Below are 16,019 nucleotides of genomic sequence, written 5' to 3'. Positions count from 1 at the left end.
TACTGGTTCTTCTTATAAATATGTAATTTAATTAAATATTCTCTACATCATTAAAGAAATAGCCTATCCAAAAATAAGACCAAACCAAAAGATGTCCGCCCACTACAGAAGGCTGAAGGGAATATGGAAGACCACCAGCAGGAATAGAAATCAAGTGTCCGTGAGACAAATGGCCCCAGGTGGCCAGATTTTGTGTCCTGTTAAAGATGCTTGCTTCCGCGATGAAGAGTGGCCCTCGCTTGCCACAACTAGAGAAAGCCCTCGCACAGAAACGAAGACGCACACAGCAAAAATTAATTAATTAATTAATAAACTCCTACCCTAAAAAAAAAAAAAAAGACGCTTGCTTTAGGGAAAAGGGGCCTCGTATCTCCAACGTTCATTCCCTAAATCCAGGCTTTATTTAGTTTTTATTCTCCTCTTACGCTACAAAAACAGCTTAATGTGTCACGTTCTCATGAGTGTTCTATTTCCTCTTGCCACTCCACTAAATCTCTTGATCAATGCAATCTCATTCCCACCTTCTTAGGGAAGATGATAAACTCTTTCTTAAATGATAACTACCTCCTTTACTTGGATTCCCAAGGATAGCACAGAGAAGCCCGTGAAGCACACACCCACATTAGGCCACTCACAGCACAGAGCTGGGAGCTGGGACAAAGTACCGCATAACAGCACTAGCTCCACCAAGCTCTGACATATTCTTTCTGGATAACTGTATACCCCCTTTTATCTGTCCTAAATGTCAGAAAATCCACTTCTTATTTCCCAATGGATCTTAAGGCTTCACAGACATCCAAACAATATTATAATATCTCAGACTGAAAGACAACGAAAGTTAGAAGGTAAAATACTCTTTCACAGGAAACAAAGACACAGCAAAGAAATCACCCCTTGACTGTCGAAAGTATTATAAATCTCATCTACAAACCACCTTAATCATTAAATTGAAGTTTAGGGTTCAATGAGACTCTGAGCTTAACTTATTTCTTCAACTAGATCCATGTTGGCAAGTGCCAATTCAAAAGCAAATGTAAGTTAAAGCACCACTTCTGAGGGGATATTTGGCCAGAATTTCTAAAGCCTTGACTAGTCAGCTACAGTGCCCCCTCCTGGAAACCACCTTTCTGATAAGGCAAAAAACCCTCCGTTCTATTTTTTTTTTTAGGTAAGAAGTGGATTTATTTAGAGAAACATACTCCACAGACAGAGTGTGGGCCATCGCAGAAGGTGAGAAAGGCACCAGGATATGGTGTTGTCAGGTTTTATAGTGGTGGGTAATTTTACAAGCTACTGAGTGGGAGAAGTATTCCAGCTATTTCAGGAAGGGGTGGGGATTTCAAAACACCCTCAATTCTAACCCAGCTTTGCCTCATGATTTACGCTGAACTTCCTCTCAGCCCAGAGAAGCAACATTCTTGGCTCCTCTGGTCTTAATACAACACTTTTCCTAATTCCAAGTAAAGATAGTATAAGGACTGAAAAATGACAGTGTATATGGGATTTTATTATTTGCATATGAGCTTAAATTTGTTAAATAAAACAAATTCATACTGATTTAATGAAAAAGTATCACACTAACTTCCAACGGCAAAAGGGTTCTAACTCTTCATCACTGGCCAAACCCACTCAGTGGCCAAATTTCACAGATGTATCTTCTCCTTGCTCCAGCCCCACAGTTGCCCCTCTAGCTTAGATCTTCTCTATCAGTCATCTCATAACGCTCTGGTCCATGGTCTTCCTGACTTCATTGTCCCACCTCTTTAATCATTCTTCGTATCACTTTGTCCTTAATGAGTCTTCATAAATCATGGCCTTGACCAGATTACCACAAAACTCAAAATCCTGAAAAGCTCCTCCTGTGCACCACTGAATAAAGTGCAGAGTTCACAGATTCCATGTGAACACATCTTTGCCAACCTTACCTCCAGGCACCTTCAGCTACAGACAATTAGACAATCTGATACACTAATATGTCCCCATACCTCCCCTCCTCTAAGCCTTTGCTCTTACTGTCTCTTCTTCCTGGAATCCCACACCTACCTCCTCATTCCACCCCGCACATACACTCCTCCTGTGTCTCCTCCCTGGCAGCCCAAATCCTACCATCCTTCAAGATCTACCTCCTCCATCAGGGACTGGTTCCACCCCAGAAATTCCACAGTATTCTCCACCTGGCTAACTGCATTTAAAACATTCTACTACCTAGTTATTATCTTGCGTCTTATTTCCCTCTCCCTTCAATCTTCTGAAAAGTAGAGACAAAGTCTATATTTGCCTCCTATTCTCAATATAGCACCTATGATTTGCCTTTGGCATTCACTTGATAAATATTTATTGAATAAATAAACAAATGTATTGTGTCCTAATTTTCCAAAGTGATTTTTCAAAGAATAAATTATTTTACTTAATCTCTGAAACAACCTAGTGCGGTAGGGTAAGGTAGAAATTGGAATTTCACCTTTAGAAATGAAAATAAAAAACAGAGTCTCAAAATGATGCAATGATTTCTCTTGAACCACATATCTTCTAGGTCCTCTGGTTCCCCAACAGGCTCCTCACCTGGACATCTACTGCTTCTGATGACGGCCAGAAAGGAGGTGCTTCCATATCCCCTCACAACAAATCCACTGTTTCTGAAGAATTAAGGCCAGAATGGCCTTAAGTTTTCTTCCTTACCAGTGACCCACGGCAGAGTCATTCACATCACCATAATATTCTCAAGGCAACTCCTGAGGCTTGGGAGAAACATTTCTTACTACCCGTTTCTCCTCCCTATATCTAGCTGCAAGTCTACCTTCTCAAAGGAAAAAAAAAAAAAAAAAAGTATCTTATCTCATGATTCAGCTATTCTGGGCAAATCCCTGACTTTTCTAAACATCAGATCTTCATTTTCAAAAAGAGAAGAACACTAGTACTACCTCATACTGTAGTTGTGACGATAAAGATAATGCATAAAGTACTGGCACATCAAAAGCTCTCAATTAAAAAGTTATTACAATTGATAATAATGAACAAAACCACAGAGAATCAAATTATACCACCTTCTTTGAAAGGCTTCATTTGTATTCCAGTACAGTCTATAATTGGGTGATGAGGAAACAGAAATTGGCCAAGTAAGAGCTTGAATAATTAAGTGGGGACCTTAGTTTTTTTGTTGTTCAAAATGAGGGTGTTGATCTTTTCCAGTCTAACATTCTATGTGCTGGGAAAGCATTCTAAGGCAATGCTTTTGTTTCTCCCACACAAATATCTGCCCTCTTCTGCAACCAAGCCCATCAGAGTGCCCAATGTATGGGTACTTTTCTTAGTCCCTGTAATAGACTGAAATTATTCAAAGTTTTATCCTTAAAGAATTCAAACTTTGCTTTCATTTAAACATTCAGGATCTTTATACTACCACTGAACTCACCCATGAGTCAATTAACTTTGATGTTTTCCCAAAAGTAAACAATGATTATAAAACCTTCAATGTTTTGAATCTAAAAGTCAAAGGAATTATAGATGATGGCTTACTCTAATACCAAGAATTTACTTCAACATTTCATGATTCTAATTTTGATTATAATTCCCAAAGGAAGCACTGGATTAAGTTCTAATGTTTCTCTAAAGAAGCCAGTTTAAGATAAGTTCCCATTTTAGTCTCTCAATTAGTGGAACTTTAAAATACCTTTTCCCTGGGATACAAATTAAGAACTTTGCTGAAAATGTAGAGCATTTGTATGAATCCAAACACAGATATTGTTTTCATGAAAAAAAAGGAAGCATAAGAGGGGTTAAAGATGATGCCTGCAGCCTAAGAAGACCAACTGAGCTGAAAGGGTCTGACAGCAGGATGTGGGTTATAATGCCTCTGAATGAAATCCTTTTGTGTGAGGGTCTCACAAAGGGCATCCAGGCAGGACTGTGTGTGTTTGGATTTAAATTAATCAACCAGTCAGTTCCACAATGCTAAGATTCCTCCTGTTTAACAGATTAAGGCAGGTTTACTGGCAGTTCCCAAATGATGTCAACAGCTTCTAAAAGGTCAAATGCAGCAACGCACACCAAATGTCCTAGAATAAAGAGCACCAATAACTCTTCCCTCTATAATCTGCTAGGTGTGACTTATTAAATGCAGTGGATTATCCCATTTTAATCAGCTGTCCTGGTATAAATTTTCTTTTTTTTCTTTCCCCAAAAAGCTGAAACACATTTATACATTTTAATGATATACATTTGAAAACTGCCTGTTTTATTCTATAGTATATCGGGTTAAAACAATATAAATAGCCCAGCTTCACCACCGCATCTTGCAAGGGGGTTGGGTAATGGGGCAGAAAGGCACAGAGGTGGAACTATTTAAGTCAATAGGGGCCAAGTACGACCAAAGCATTATCTGTGTTGTTAGCACAAACTCACAAAAAGAAAGTTATAGCTGCAACCACTGCCAAGTAAAAAATGCTCAAAAAACAGCATGTATATAAAAAGGAAGAACCCTGGCCAGGTGGAAGATTCCATATGGGTTCAAACTCATGGATTCTAGCCCTTCGGGAACTTCTTTAAAATCTCGTGTTTCACTGTTTTTCCCAAGCAGTAAAGGATTGAATGCATTCTTGTAAAATATTAATCATGCGTGTCTTGGGCACTGAGTCGAAAAGGAAAAGGGAAGAGAAGATAAGCCAAGGATACTAGAGTATAAGGTGATCAGGACCAGCTCTTGTCTGACAATGCTGTGGAAACATTAACCGCTGGCCCTGGGACTCAAAGGAAGCTCCAAGAACCAACACAGCCCCCTGCCTCCCACTGACGTTCCTGACCTTCAACTGAGGAAGGGAAGGCATTGTGGCATAGGTTATTAGAGCACAGCATTGAGTCTAAATCCCAGCTCTGCCACCTCTAATCCCTGTGATCTTGGGCAAGCTACTTAAACTCCCTGATCATCACTTCTCTCAACTATAAAACTAAGGAAAGAATAATCATACCTCTGAAGGTTGTTCAGAGCACTCCTGTGAGCCAGGCACAGTTTCAGGTATCAGGAATACAGTGTTGAGTAAACCATACAAGGCCACTGATCTCAAGGAGCTTGCATTCTGGGTTGGGAGATAAAATAATAAACAATTAAATGAATAACATAATTTTATACATATGGGAAAAGGCTCTGAAGAAACACATCATAGGATGACAAGATAAAAAACTGACTAGATGGAAGAATAATGACAGAGTTGTCAGAGAGAAACCTCAGTCTCAGTAGAAATGGCATTTGAACAAGGAGAAGGAGCAAGATGCACAAAATAAAAGGATAGAGCCTTCCAGGCATAGCGATCAGCAAGAACAAAGGTCCCAAGACAGAAATGAGCTCAGGATGTTCAAGGAACATGAGGAAGCCCAGTGTAACTGAAGGACAGTGAACAGTGAGCAATAAGGGTAGACACCTATTAGACAGTTAACTGGAGTCAAGTAATAAGGTAAATCATGAACGGAGCTTGGGGTACAGAGCTGGAAATATAAATGTGGGAGTAACTTAACACAATTTTCTGTAAAGCACCCACCGCAGTGCCTGAACATTATGATTATGGATAACCAATCTCTCCATTCCCACTTTTCCAAGTAAGTAAATTGATATTTGCATTAGGGAGACTGTCAGCAAAATAGAAAAAAAGAAGGAAGACAGGTAGCATTGGATTCGCTCAGGGAAAACAAAGACGTTTTATGTTGAGTGCCAACTTCTACAAAATAGTAGGAGCTTCCTGCTGTTCTGAGTTGAGCAGGATTCTGAGGCCAGCTATGGCCTGCGTAACAGTGTGTCTCATTACTTGCAAAATATATAAATGGAACAGATTTCCAAGGCTTTGGAATTGGCAGTTCTTGTTCACTACAGGTTTTAAAATTTTTTAATTTTGGTAATTATTTCTCAGAATAATAATATGAATTAGATACCCCTATTTTATAGTTAAGAAATTTGAGGCTCAGAGAGAATAACTTATTTGCCCAAAGTGACCAGCCTTCCAATAGTTAAAACTGAGAACCAAATTTGGGTGTCTCTAACTCCTAAGACCATATTCCTACCTACTGTCATATACATGTGTAATTTTGCTAAATACGCTCCTTATTTGCATTCCCCCAACTGCACTTTAAGGGTCCTCCCAATGGGGCCTGGCTCCAGGATGGAATATCTTGTACCGTCATCACTCTAGCTCTGGCATGTTCTTTGGTTTCTAAATTCTCACGTCTCATTCGGAAGGAAAGCATCCAGGCACAATTCTTTCCTGTATTGATGTTGGTGGAAAACATCTTATTCATTAAAATGCCAAACCCTATTTGATTTAGTGATTCGGTCATCTTATAAGCAAGCCGACAATTTTAGCAATGTCAGAATTCCAAATTATTTTAGCAATCACCTACCTATTATTCATCACCTATCCTATTTTTCAGCTGACAGGCGTCTCATCTAGCTGTATTTAAAAACACACACATAGGGACTTCCCTGGTGACACACTGGTTAAGAATCCACCTGCCAGTGCAGGGGACATGGGTTCGATCCCTGGTCCGGGAAGATCCCACATGCCGTGGAGCAACTAAGCCCGTGCGCCACAACTACTGAGCCTGCTCTCTAGAGCCCACAAGCCACAACTACTGAGCCTGCGTGCTGCAACAACTGGAGGCTGCGCGCCTAGAGCCTGTGCTCTGCAACAAGAGAAGCCACCGCAATGAGACGCCCGCGCGCCACAACAAAGAGTAGCCCCCGCTCGTCACAACTAGAGAAAGCCCGCGCGCAGCAATGAAGACCCAATGCAGCCAAATAATAATAATAATAATTAATTAATTAATTTAAAAATGCATACCTACACTAGCAAATTAAGTTAGTGCCACTGTTGTTATTGTTACCTCACCCACACAACAACATATTCATATACTTTGACTAAAGAATAGGAATTTTTTGGAGGTTAGTCCTGAGGAATATGAATTTTATTTTTAAGGATTCCAAGGCAATAAGAAGTAAAAACTCTTGTACAGCTTACAGACTTACCACAACATAGGCAGAAAAGCCAAAACATATTTAACCCTGAATTGCTTTGTCCTTTCCCTCCACCCCATGCTTTCTTTCCCTCCCATCTATTTTCTACGAGAGGGCCTCATAACAGGAGAAAAGCATGCCATATACTACCTTGATTTGATTCCAGCAAACTAACCAGAATTTGAATTTTTATTAGCAAGAGCCATAGGCAAGAGCAATAATACACTATATCTATCACAGTGTTTAGTTTTATTCATGAACCCATGCTGGGTTAAGAAAAAAAGAAGAAAAGCTAACTTGAAAGCATTATTGAAAGATGGTTAACTCTCTAGCCACAAATGAGAATCACAAGCTACTTTGATGTGTGAGAATTTTTAGTGCCTAAATTTAAAGAAAGGACATCTATGATACAAGTTTAACCATTTAAAAAATTCCAATAATATATTTCTTTTGCATCTCGAAAAACCAGTAATTACCTAAGGGAATAAATAAATTAGAACTCAGCCTCAGAAATTAAGCCTTAAATGCAAAGCATACGAACAATATTCCTCCCTCATCATATGGTTCAGTGGCAAAATGCCAGCTCTAATATGTTCAGTACGGGAAATATAACTCTTCATATTGTCATTTTCTCACAGTCATCACTCCACAAGGACTTTAGGCATTAACCAACCTGCATACACATCTTCACCTCAAAAATTCAACTAAGTATAAATCAGAGCATTACTCAATGTATAAACTATGCACAAAAACTTGTGCCAATACTTAATTTGAAACTAACCTTGACAATGACCTAAAATCGCTAACCTTCGAACCCTAACCAATCTGTCACTTATATAGTGCACGCCATGGTCTACTTTCACACGACATTTGAGAATTATTATTCGGTATGTATAATTCTTAAAGGTTTTATGAAAATAGGCCATGGAATATACTGTGTAAGTTTCAAAAGAAAATGGAAATTACTAAGGAGAAAAGTGAGTGGATTAAAATGTGTGATTTTTCATAACAATGGTCCAAAGATATGGGAAAGGTGGAAAGTTGACACCACGTACTTTGTATGGCTTTTAACTTATAAATATATTACATCTGATATTATTTATTAAAATACTTGTATTTACCAATCTGAATATATTTAAATAGTCTTCAAACCTAAATGCTGGAACATCACAATTTTCTCTTCTCTCTCTTACCAAACTGACATGTCTCCATCAATAACTACTTGGAAAAATATTCAAGGCAATCTCAAAAAGAATTACTGTGCTTCATTATGCAAAACAGAAACGCAGCTTTTAAAAAGTACTCTGTCTGACATTCAGTTCTGTATGCTGCTACAGCAGGTCAAAAGCCATTAGCCACCTACTGAAAATTCATACTAGGAAATAATATGTCCTTCAAAATTATTTCACATACAGTATTCTCAAAGTAAAATGGGTGAGATTATATTCTAAATGTTTAAAAATGTGATGCCTCAAAAAGAAATATACTCACCATGTCAGAAATTAATGTGAACATAGATTTAACAATGGTCATATAATTTAGAACACTCACCTTAGATAAACAAAGTACTGTGTCTGCTATGAGAGAAATGAATACATAAAATAACCAACCACCTCAACACTGTATGGTTATTATACTCTCCTTTTCCAATAAAAGTAACAGACTCAATATGATTCCTCGGACACTTAGGATATTCTCACTATTCAACAGTCTTCTGGGGACTGACCCAACAGTCCTCTTGTATCTTTAAGACATTCTACAAATCTATTTGGGCAGAAGAAGCAAAACAGGAGCCCCTGTGCTACTGGACATTAAAAAGAATTCACAAGTCTATGTTATTTAACATTTTGAAACTTGGCACTGAAGTCTATGGTTTTCTATGGTTTTTCCACTAATAGATTCTATTAGCAATTATTAGCTAATTGGCCACTTGGCACTTTGTACAACCAGGTACGGAGCTAAGTGCTTGACACATCTTAATGCATTTAATCCTCATAACAACTTTATGATGTAGATAATATCCTATTGCCATCTTACAAGTAAGGAAACCAAGGCACCAAGAGGTTAAGTAATTTGCTCATAGTTACACAGATAGCAGGTGGCTACTTTTCAATGAGGGAGACATAGTTTATAGAATGTGAGGTCCCAAACAGGATGAGGAAACCAAGGGAAAGAAACTGAAAAAGGCAAAAGTACAAGGAGAGTCAATGATAGGATGGAGAAATGCTTTCTCTTTCACTATTTTCTCTAATCTTAGCTGGCTGACTATGGTGCTTAATAAACAAAAATAAAAAGGTAACTTAATCGTAACCCAGTTTTCAAGAGCAAAGGTGACTCCTACTTAAAAACTAGGAAGCTCAAATTTTCTTGCCTTACTTAAAAGATGGATTTCTGTTGTGTGGAACTGCAAATACCCAATCTCACTGCCCAAGCTCTGAGATAACATCTGGTGGATAAATACACATTTTGGTGCCATGTCAGATTCATATTCACAGGCTGTAGGGGCAGAGATGGGTCTATAAGAGCCCTAGACTATTCACCTATAAACCTGGTTCCTAACATGGATCCAGGGCAACCCCTGATGACTGATCTCCTGAAGGGTCAGTGGGGTAACAGACGATTAGTTCTAGAGGTTCCACCTCTCATGGACTTCAGCCAACCTAAACCTGTTTATAGAAATCTTGAACTGGCTCCCCAATATAGTGCCACTGTCTCTTCCAGGGGCCCTATTCCAAAATCTATCATCAGATCACAGGAGTTTTTTTGTTGACACCATTGGGTATTTGGATTTTGTTTGATTATTTAATAAAAAGACATTTCTCCCTTAAAAACAATACTGCAGGCCTCTAAATCTCCAAGTATAAATTAAACAAAATAACTCCTGGTTAATAAAATATGAATTCAAACAAAATGCTTCTGTTGAAATGGAGTATCTAAAATATTTCTGGAAAAAATTCACTAATCCCGCTGATAATAAGGTTGGAAAAGATTCCCTTTTCCACACCCAACCCAAAGGAAATTGAATCCCTGCTTTAACTGGAGACTGTTGCTATTTGTCTTATGGGTAAAGGCCAAATTATGCGTATTTTTGGGACTTCGGTCAAGAATCAAGGTCAGTCACCAGATTTTCTCCCATATCAACAACATAGCGGCAGCATGAATACAGATGTTCCTTATCCCTTTCACCATGATTTTTCAAACTCAGTTTTCCCTCTCAGAGCAGCTAAGATTTCTTCGTTTGTCAAAAGGATAGCCATTAAGAAAATTACTTAGCTAATAAACAAGGAAATTAGCTAGCAGGCCTGATACAAAACAGATAGTAGCAACACTAACAGCAATTTGTACACACAAAGTAAGGCAGCAAGAGTGGCTCTGATAAGCACTCTGAAACTGCAAGTGGTACTCAAAAAACTGAGTGTCACTAGTACTAGGGGTCAGACAGCAGTTGTAAACTTTTCTCCTTGTCTCACTTGGTTCCCCCCAAAATCTCAATTAGTTTTGAGTTTTATCGAAGTATGTGAAGAGAAAGAAAGCAGCAGAAAGAAAGCAGCAGAAAAGAGGAAACAGGGAAAGTATCTGGGCAGGATAACTCTTCTCCCTCTCCAACCACTTTTCTGTATCTTCTTTTGTCAATGTTTGAAGGAACCAGCTAAACACTTGTTTAATTTTGAGAAAAGCTACATAACCTAAATAAACAACACAATGGAAATAGGACTTGTGAATCCCATGAAGGATGGTGCCAGATTTTGAAGCACATGATTATCAAGCAAAATGATAAGGGGAGAATGTTTATTACATTTTACGTGATCAATAGATATGTATTTTTAAAGCTAACAATCTTTAATTTTTTTTTTTTTGCTTTTAACTTGTATACAATTGGGTTTCTATCCCCTACAGTAACTGATTATGGAATAAACAGTTGAAGAGTAAAAAAATATTACACACTCAATTTTTTGGTGGGGAAATTGTAAATTTTACTAAATTTCGTATTTCATCAAAATGTCTTCAGTTCTCTACAAAAATTAAACTTTTCCTAAAAGTCTACATTGATATCTTCTCTCTGATTTTAAAATAGGAAGCTTCCCTGATTTAATCACTTCTTACAAAATGCTTGAAATGCTTTATTCAACCCTGGGTTGAATAATTCCTCCCTTCAGTTGGTCAGAAGTGTATCTAAATCAATAAGAATCTACTTCTGCCAATTCATTCCAGGAAAACATTCATTTCCACCTGCCCAAATCACACCTCCGCTCCAGGCTGACCCTTCCTGACCTTCACTGAGATGATGTCTTGCCTCCCCCTCTCACCTCCATGTTACCCGGTCATCATAGGGCTGCATGACCCTCAATACGCCAGAAACAGAAGAAAACCAGTAACAGTAATGCATGTTTAAATGATCATTTAAATTAGCTTTACAAAATAGAGTCTCAAGTGGTAACTGGCCAAGGATAAATAAACCACTTCATGTACATTCTAAATATGGAGATAGATAGATATATATATATATGTATAGTTGATTCATTTTGTTACAAAGCAGAAACTAACACACCATTGTAAAGCAATTATACTCCAATAAAGATGCTTAAAAAAAAAGGAAACCAAAAAATAAATAAAAATGGGGAAAAAATTCAAAAGTATTAAATAAGTAATGAATTTTAGTTAAAGTTCCCCTAGAGATCAGTGAGTATATGAATATTTTTAATGAATTTTAAAAAAGAAAGAAATGGGTCTTCAAGTTGTTAAGGCAGAAATTCTCAGGTAAATATAATACAACACATTCAATATGTTTCACATATTGCTGAATTTTTAAGTTCAAAATGTAAATATTATCTGCTCTAACTCTAATCACTTTACAAAATTGATAAATTAATTTTGTATATAAATCTAGGATAAAAGTGTTCCTATAATTACTTAATTCATCTAATATTTTCAAAATTCTTTTAAAATCTTTTACTAGTTCAGTTTTTTAAATGAGGAAGGATATTACTATATTACTTAAATAAAATGAGCTTTAAAATAAAACCACTACTTACGTACTTAATATATTGAAGTATATTAATATATATGTATATAACATACTTAAAATACTGCACTAACCAACTTTTTAAAAGATTTTCCAATAGTTTCACAATTTTTTAAATTTCCATTTACAAAAAGCTTTTGATTTAAGCATTAAAATCAGAAACACCTAGACACTTCATATATATTTAAATATGTATCTATGTGTTTTTTCTAGGAATTTTAAAAGCAAAGAAGCAGGTGTTCTAGAAAAAATTCACAAGTTCAGGTAAGTTATCTTAAATAATTTTAAGAGGAAGAAAGGAAAAATAGATCTAAGACATTATTTTAGTGTAGAAAGAAAAAAATGTATGTATTCTGTTCCTATGAGGACCAAGATTCCTAACCGACCATGATGCCAAAGGGGAGATTTTTTTTTTTAGAGAAAAAAAAAATTATCTCTATGTTACTTGATTAAAGCTAAACTCGACTTGGCAGAACTCTTATCTGCTACTGGAGACTTTTGTGTTACCTTTTTCTATCTAAGATGGCTAAAGAAAGCACATTTCCTACTCACAATCAAACTATCAGCCAGTATGAGATTAACCATAAGCCTCAAAAACTGTGAACCTGTATTCTGATTTGCACGAAGAATGAACCAATGGTAATTACGTGCTACAAATTCTTCACTTGACAAAATTATGGTTTGTAGAGCTCCTTTAGATAGGGAGCACCTCGAGTGTATTTAGAAGAGATTTCAAATTACTAAATTTGCCATAAAATTATGTTAGTATACTGCCCCCTTCCAACTCTTCATAATGCCAGTCAATGGCAAATGGGTGACCATGTATCATATTGTTTTTGAAAGCTTATGCAAGCCAAGAGATCTTAATAATCAACTGTTTGGTAAACAGATAAAAAGCCTTGTGCATTTGTCAGGTGTCTTTTATACAAATACAATCATTTCCTGGAACTTGGTAAATTCTTGAAAGTAACCTTATAGTCTCTTCACATGCCTTTTATCACTATTGAATTGGAGAGCAATTTATGACAATAAAGATTTCATTTACCTTTAATGTTTTTCTCAATGATTTTGGCATTACTTGTGCCACCTCCCGTATGTTTTAACATAAACACAAACCCACATATATACACACATCAATGTTAACTTTGATGTATTTGAAGTGAATTTCCTAAATTCCATAATACTATGTATAAATATAAATTATAACTCCAAAACAGCAAATGGTTGTAATCTTCATTCATGGAAAAAAGGGCCAGAGAGTTGCTCAAATACTTTGCTGTAAGAAATACTCAATAATCAATTTCTTATTATCTTCCTTATTAGGATGGGGAAAACTTCTCTCAATGTTTGCATATTGCTCAGTAAAAATGTCAACTGCTGTTGAGTTTCAGCAATACTTGGTTTAATGGAGCACACCCAAATGGAAATGTTCACTACAGCTACACTTTCCTTCGAGAAACGCCTAGCATATCCTAGATAAAACCCTAGAGACAAGTTATCTGGTTACGGATCATAAAACTGAATGCTTTACAACTAATTGACAGGGTAAGTTTTTCTCACCTGAGGTTGGAGGAAGGTAATTTACCTTATCTATCTTGTATTCAGAAACAAACCCCAAATAGAGTTAAGTAATCTACCTCAAAGGTTTCTGTTGTTTTTTTTGTTTGTTTGTTTTTTTCCTTGGTAATACTTGGCAAAATGTTGAAAACAGAAAAATCCACTGGGGAAAAAGCAGTTGCAAAAGAAACTACATACAGCCAGGTTAATGTCTTTAACACATAAATACATCTCACAAATAGAAAAAAGGAACACATCAGATTAACCATGACATGAAGAAATACATATGCTAAAAAATCATATACAAATGCTCACCACCAATGCAAATTAAAATAAACGATTACAATTCTCCACTTCTCAAATTGTTGTTAACAAAAGCCCTAATTCTGGGATGGGCAATGGGTGTTCTGATACAGACCACTAGAAAAGTATAAACCTGCACAGTCTTTCTGTGCAGGACAACTTGACACATATATATCAAACGCCTTTGAAAATGTTCATATCTTTTTACTTAATTTTTATCCTAGAGATTTATTCTTAAAAAATAAATAGAGATAGGGAAAAGATTAATCTAAATGTTCATATCTTTTTACTTAATTTTTATCCTAGAGATTTATTCTTAAAAAATAAATAGAGATAGGGAAAAGATTAATCTAAAAGTATTTTCATCATAGTGTCATTTATAATAGCAAAAAAAGAAGAATATTCTAAAATCCTAGTAATAGAGGATTGGTGCAGGCATAATAATCAAAGGAAATACAGCTACTTAGAAGGCAGCTGTGAAAGAATATTTAGGGATATGAGCAAATGTTACTATTTAATGCTCAGTGAAAAAATATGCAGGTTATAAAATAGAATAATCATTACAATCCTAATTTTATGTCTCCCAGTTTTGTGTCTCTGTTTGTTAATGTGTGTGCACATATGCATGGACAGAACAGTAGAACTGCTGACACACAAACAAATGGTATCAGTGCCTATCTCTGCGTGGTAAAATAATGGGTAATTTTTTTTTTTTTTTGGCTGCACCACATGGCTTGTGGAACCTCAGTTCCCCGACCAGGGATTGAACCCGGGCCACAGCAGCGAAAGCCCAGAATCCTAACCACTGGACCACCAGGGAACTCCCAATAATGGGTAATTTTTAAAATACGACAGAGCTTTTTTTATGCATTAGCCAATATTCCATAATGAACAAATATAATTCAAGAAACAATGGGGGGAAAACATAGTTACTCACAAAAATAAAACTGTATAACCTCTTTTACAAGTGATACTCAGTTTCTGATAACTAGAATAACACTGTTCAGAATAATGAAAATAATGTTCCTATAAGAGGCTTAAAATAGACTCTGTCCACAGAAATGAAGAGAGTGGCATCACTTCTCCGCCTGGCAAAAGCAGCCAACTGAAGCAGCGTTAGGTAACTTAATACCACACTGTTTAGATAGGTTTTCCACCCCCACCACTTGGATCCCAGGATAAGAGTCAAATTATCCTCATAAGAACCAGAGGGTTAGATGAAGAAGCTACTGTCTGGGACTTCCCTGGCGGTCCACTGGTTAAGACTCCATGCTTCCAACGCAGGGGGGCGTGTGTTCAATCCCTGGTCAAGGCACTAAGATCCCACATGCCGCGGGGGTGCAGCCAAAAAGATAAAAAAATAAATAAATAAAAATAAAATATTAAAAAAAAAAGAAGCTACTGTCTTAGTAAAATAAGCATGAAGATGGCCATGAGATCCACCATGATCTTTGTACAGCTATAAAACGGGGATAATAGCACTAGCTATCCTAGAGGCAGTCTTTCAGGCAAATAACTGCTCATTTCTTGAGATCACATCAATATTGCTTTTATATCAACAACAAAAATTCGTGGCATATTTTATAATAACTAAGATACATTAGTTCCCATAATCTAGTATATCTATACTACATTTTTGATTGCCTGTATTTTAAAGGTTATATTTGCTACCTGTTCACTGAGCTTATAAGTAAGCTTAACGAGTTACAGTTAAGCTGATTATTTTGCACATGATGCTATAACTATAATTTCCTGAATAAACAAATATCAATCAACAAATATTTATTGAGCATCTTCCATGCTCCAAGAGTTATGTCAAGTACTGAAAGACAATATTTTTAAATATGGGCAAATCATTCCCCAGATCATATACAAGATAAGGAAAATGTGTTTTTCCCAAATTTAGTCTAATGATGACTACTGAATATTTATGAATATGAGTAGTTAGCTAACCCTTATATTTGTCTCATTAGTTTGTTCTCTAACTGGAAGCATTTTATTACTTTATATTACCATTTTAGTAAGCTTTGTTTTCTTTAGTGCAGTAAAATATACATAACATAAATGTACCTTTTTAACCATTTTTAGGTGTACAGTTCAGTTGAATTAAATACATTCACACTGTCATGCAACCATCAC

General features: G+C 36.4%; 1 protein-coding gene across 16 annotated transcripts in view; it reads right to left on the bottom strand.

Annotated features, from left to right (window-relative positions):
- PAM (peptidylglycine alpha-amidating monooxygenase) overlaps positions 1–16,019 on the bottom strand; it is a 280,812-nt gene that overhangs the window by 234,689 nt on the left and 30,104 nt on the right. For 14 of the 16 annotated variants that reach the window (XM_060143341.1, XM_060143340.1, XM_060143343.1 and 11 more), the window contains exon 2: positions 4,965–5,072. The exons of the other annotated variants lie outside the window; for them this stretch is intronic. The gene's annotated coding sequence lies outside the window, so the exon portion shown is untranslated. The remainder of the gene's footprint in view (positions 1–4,964; positions 5,073–16,019) is intronic. 16 annotated transcript variants of the gene reach the window in all.

The sequence above is a fragment of the Lagenorhynchus albirostris genome, chromosome 3 (assembly GCF_949774975.1).
Source record: "Lagenorhynchus albirostris chromosome 3, mLagAlb1.1, whole genome shotgun sequence".
NCBI lineage: Eukaryota > Metazoa > Chordata > Mammalia > Artiodactyla > Delphinidae > Lagenorhynchus > Lagenorhynchus albirostris.
The sequence above is the reverse complement of the archived record's forward strand: the minus strand, read 5'-3'. Positions and strand labels throughout refer to the sequence as shown.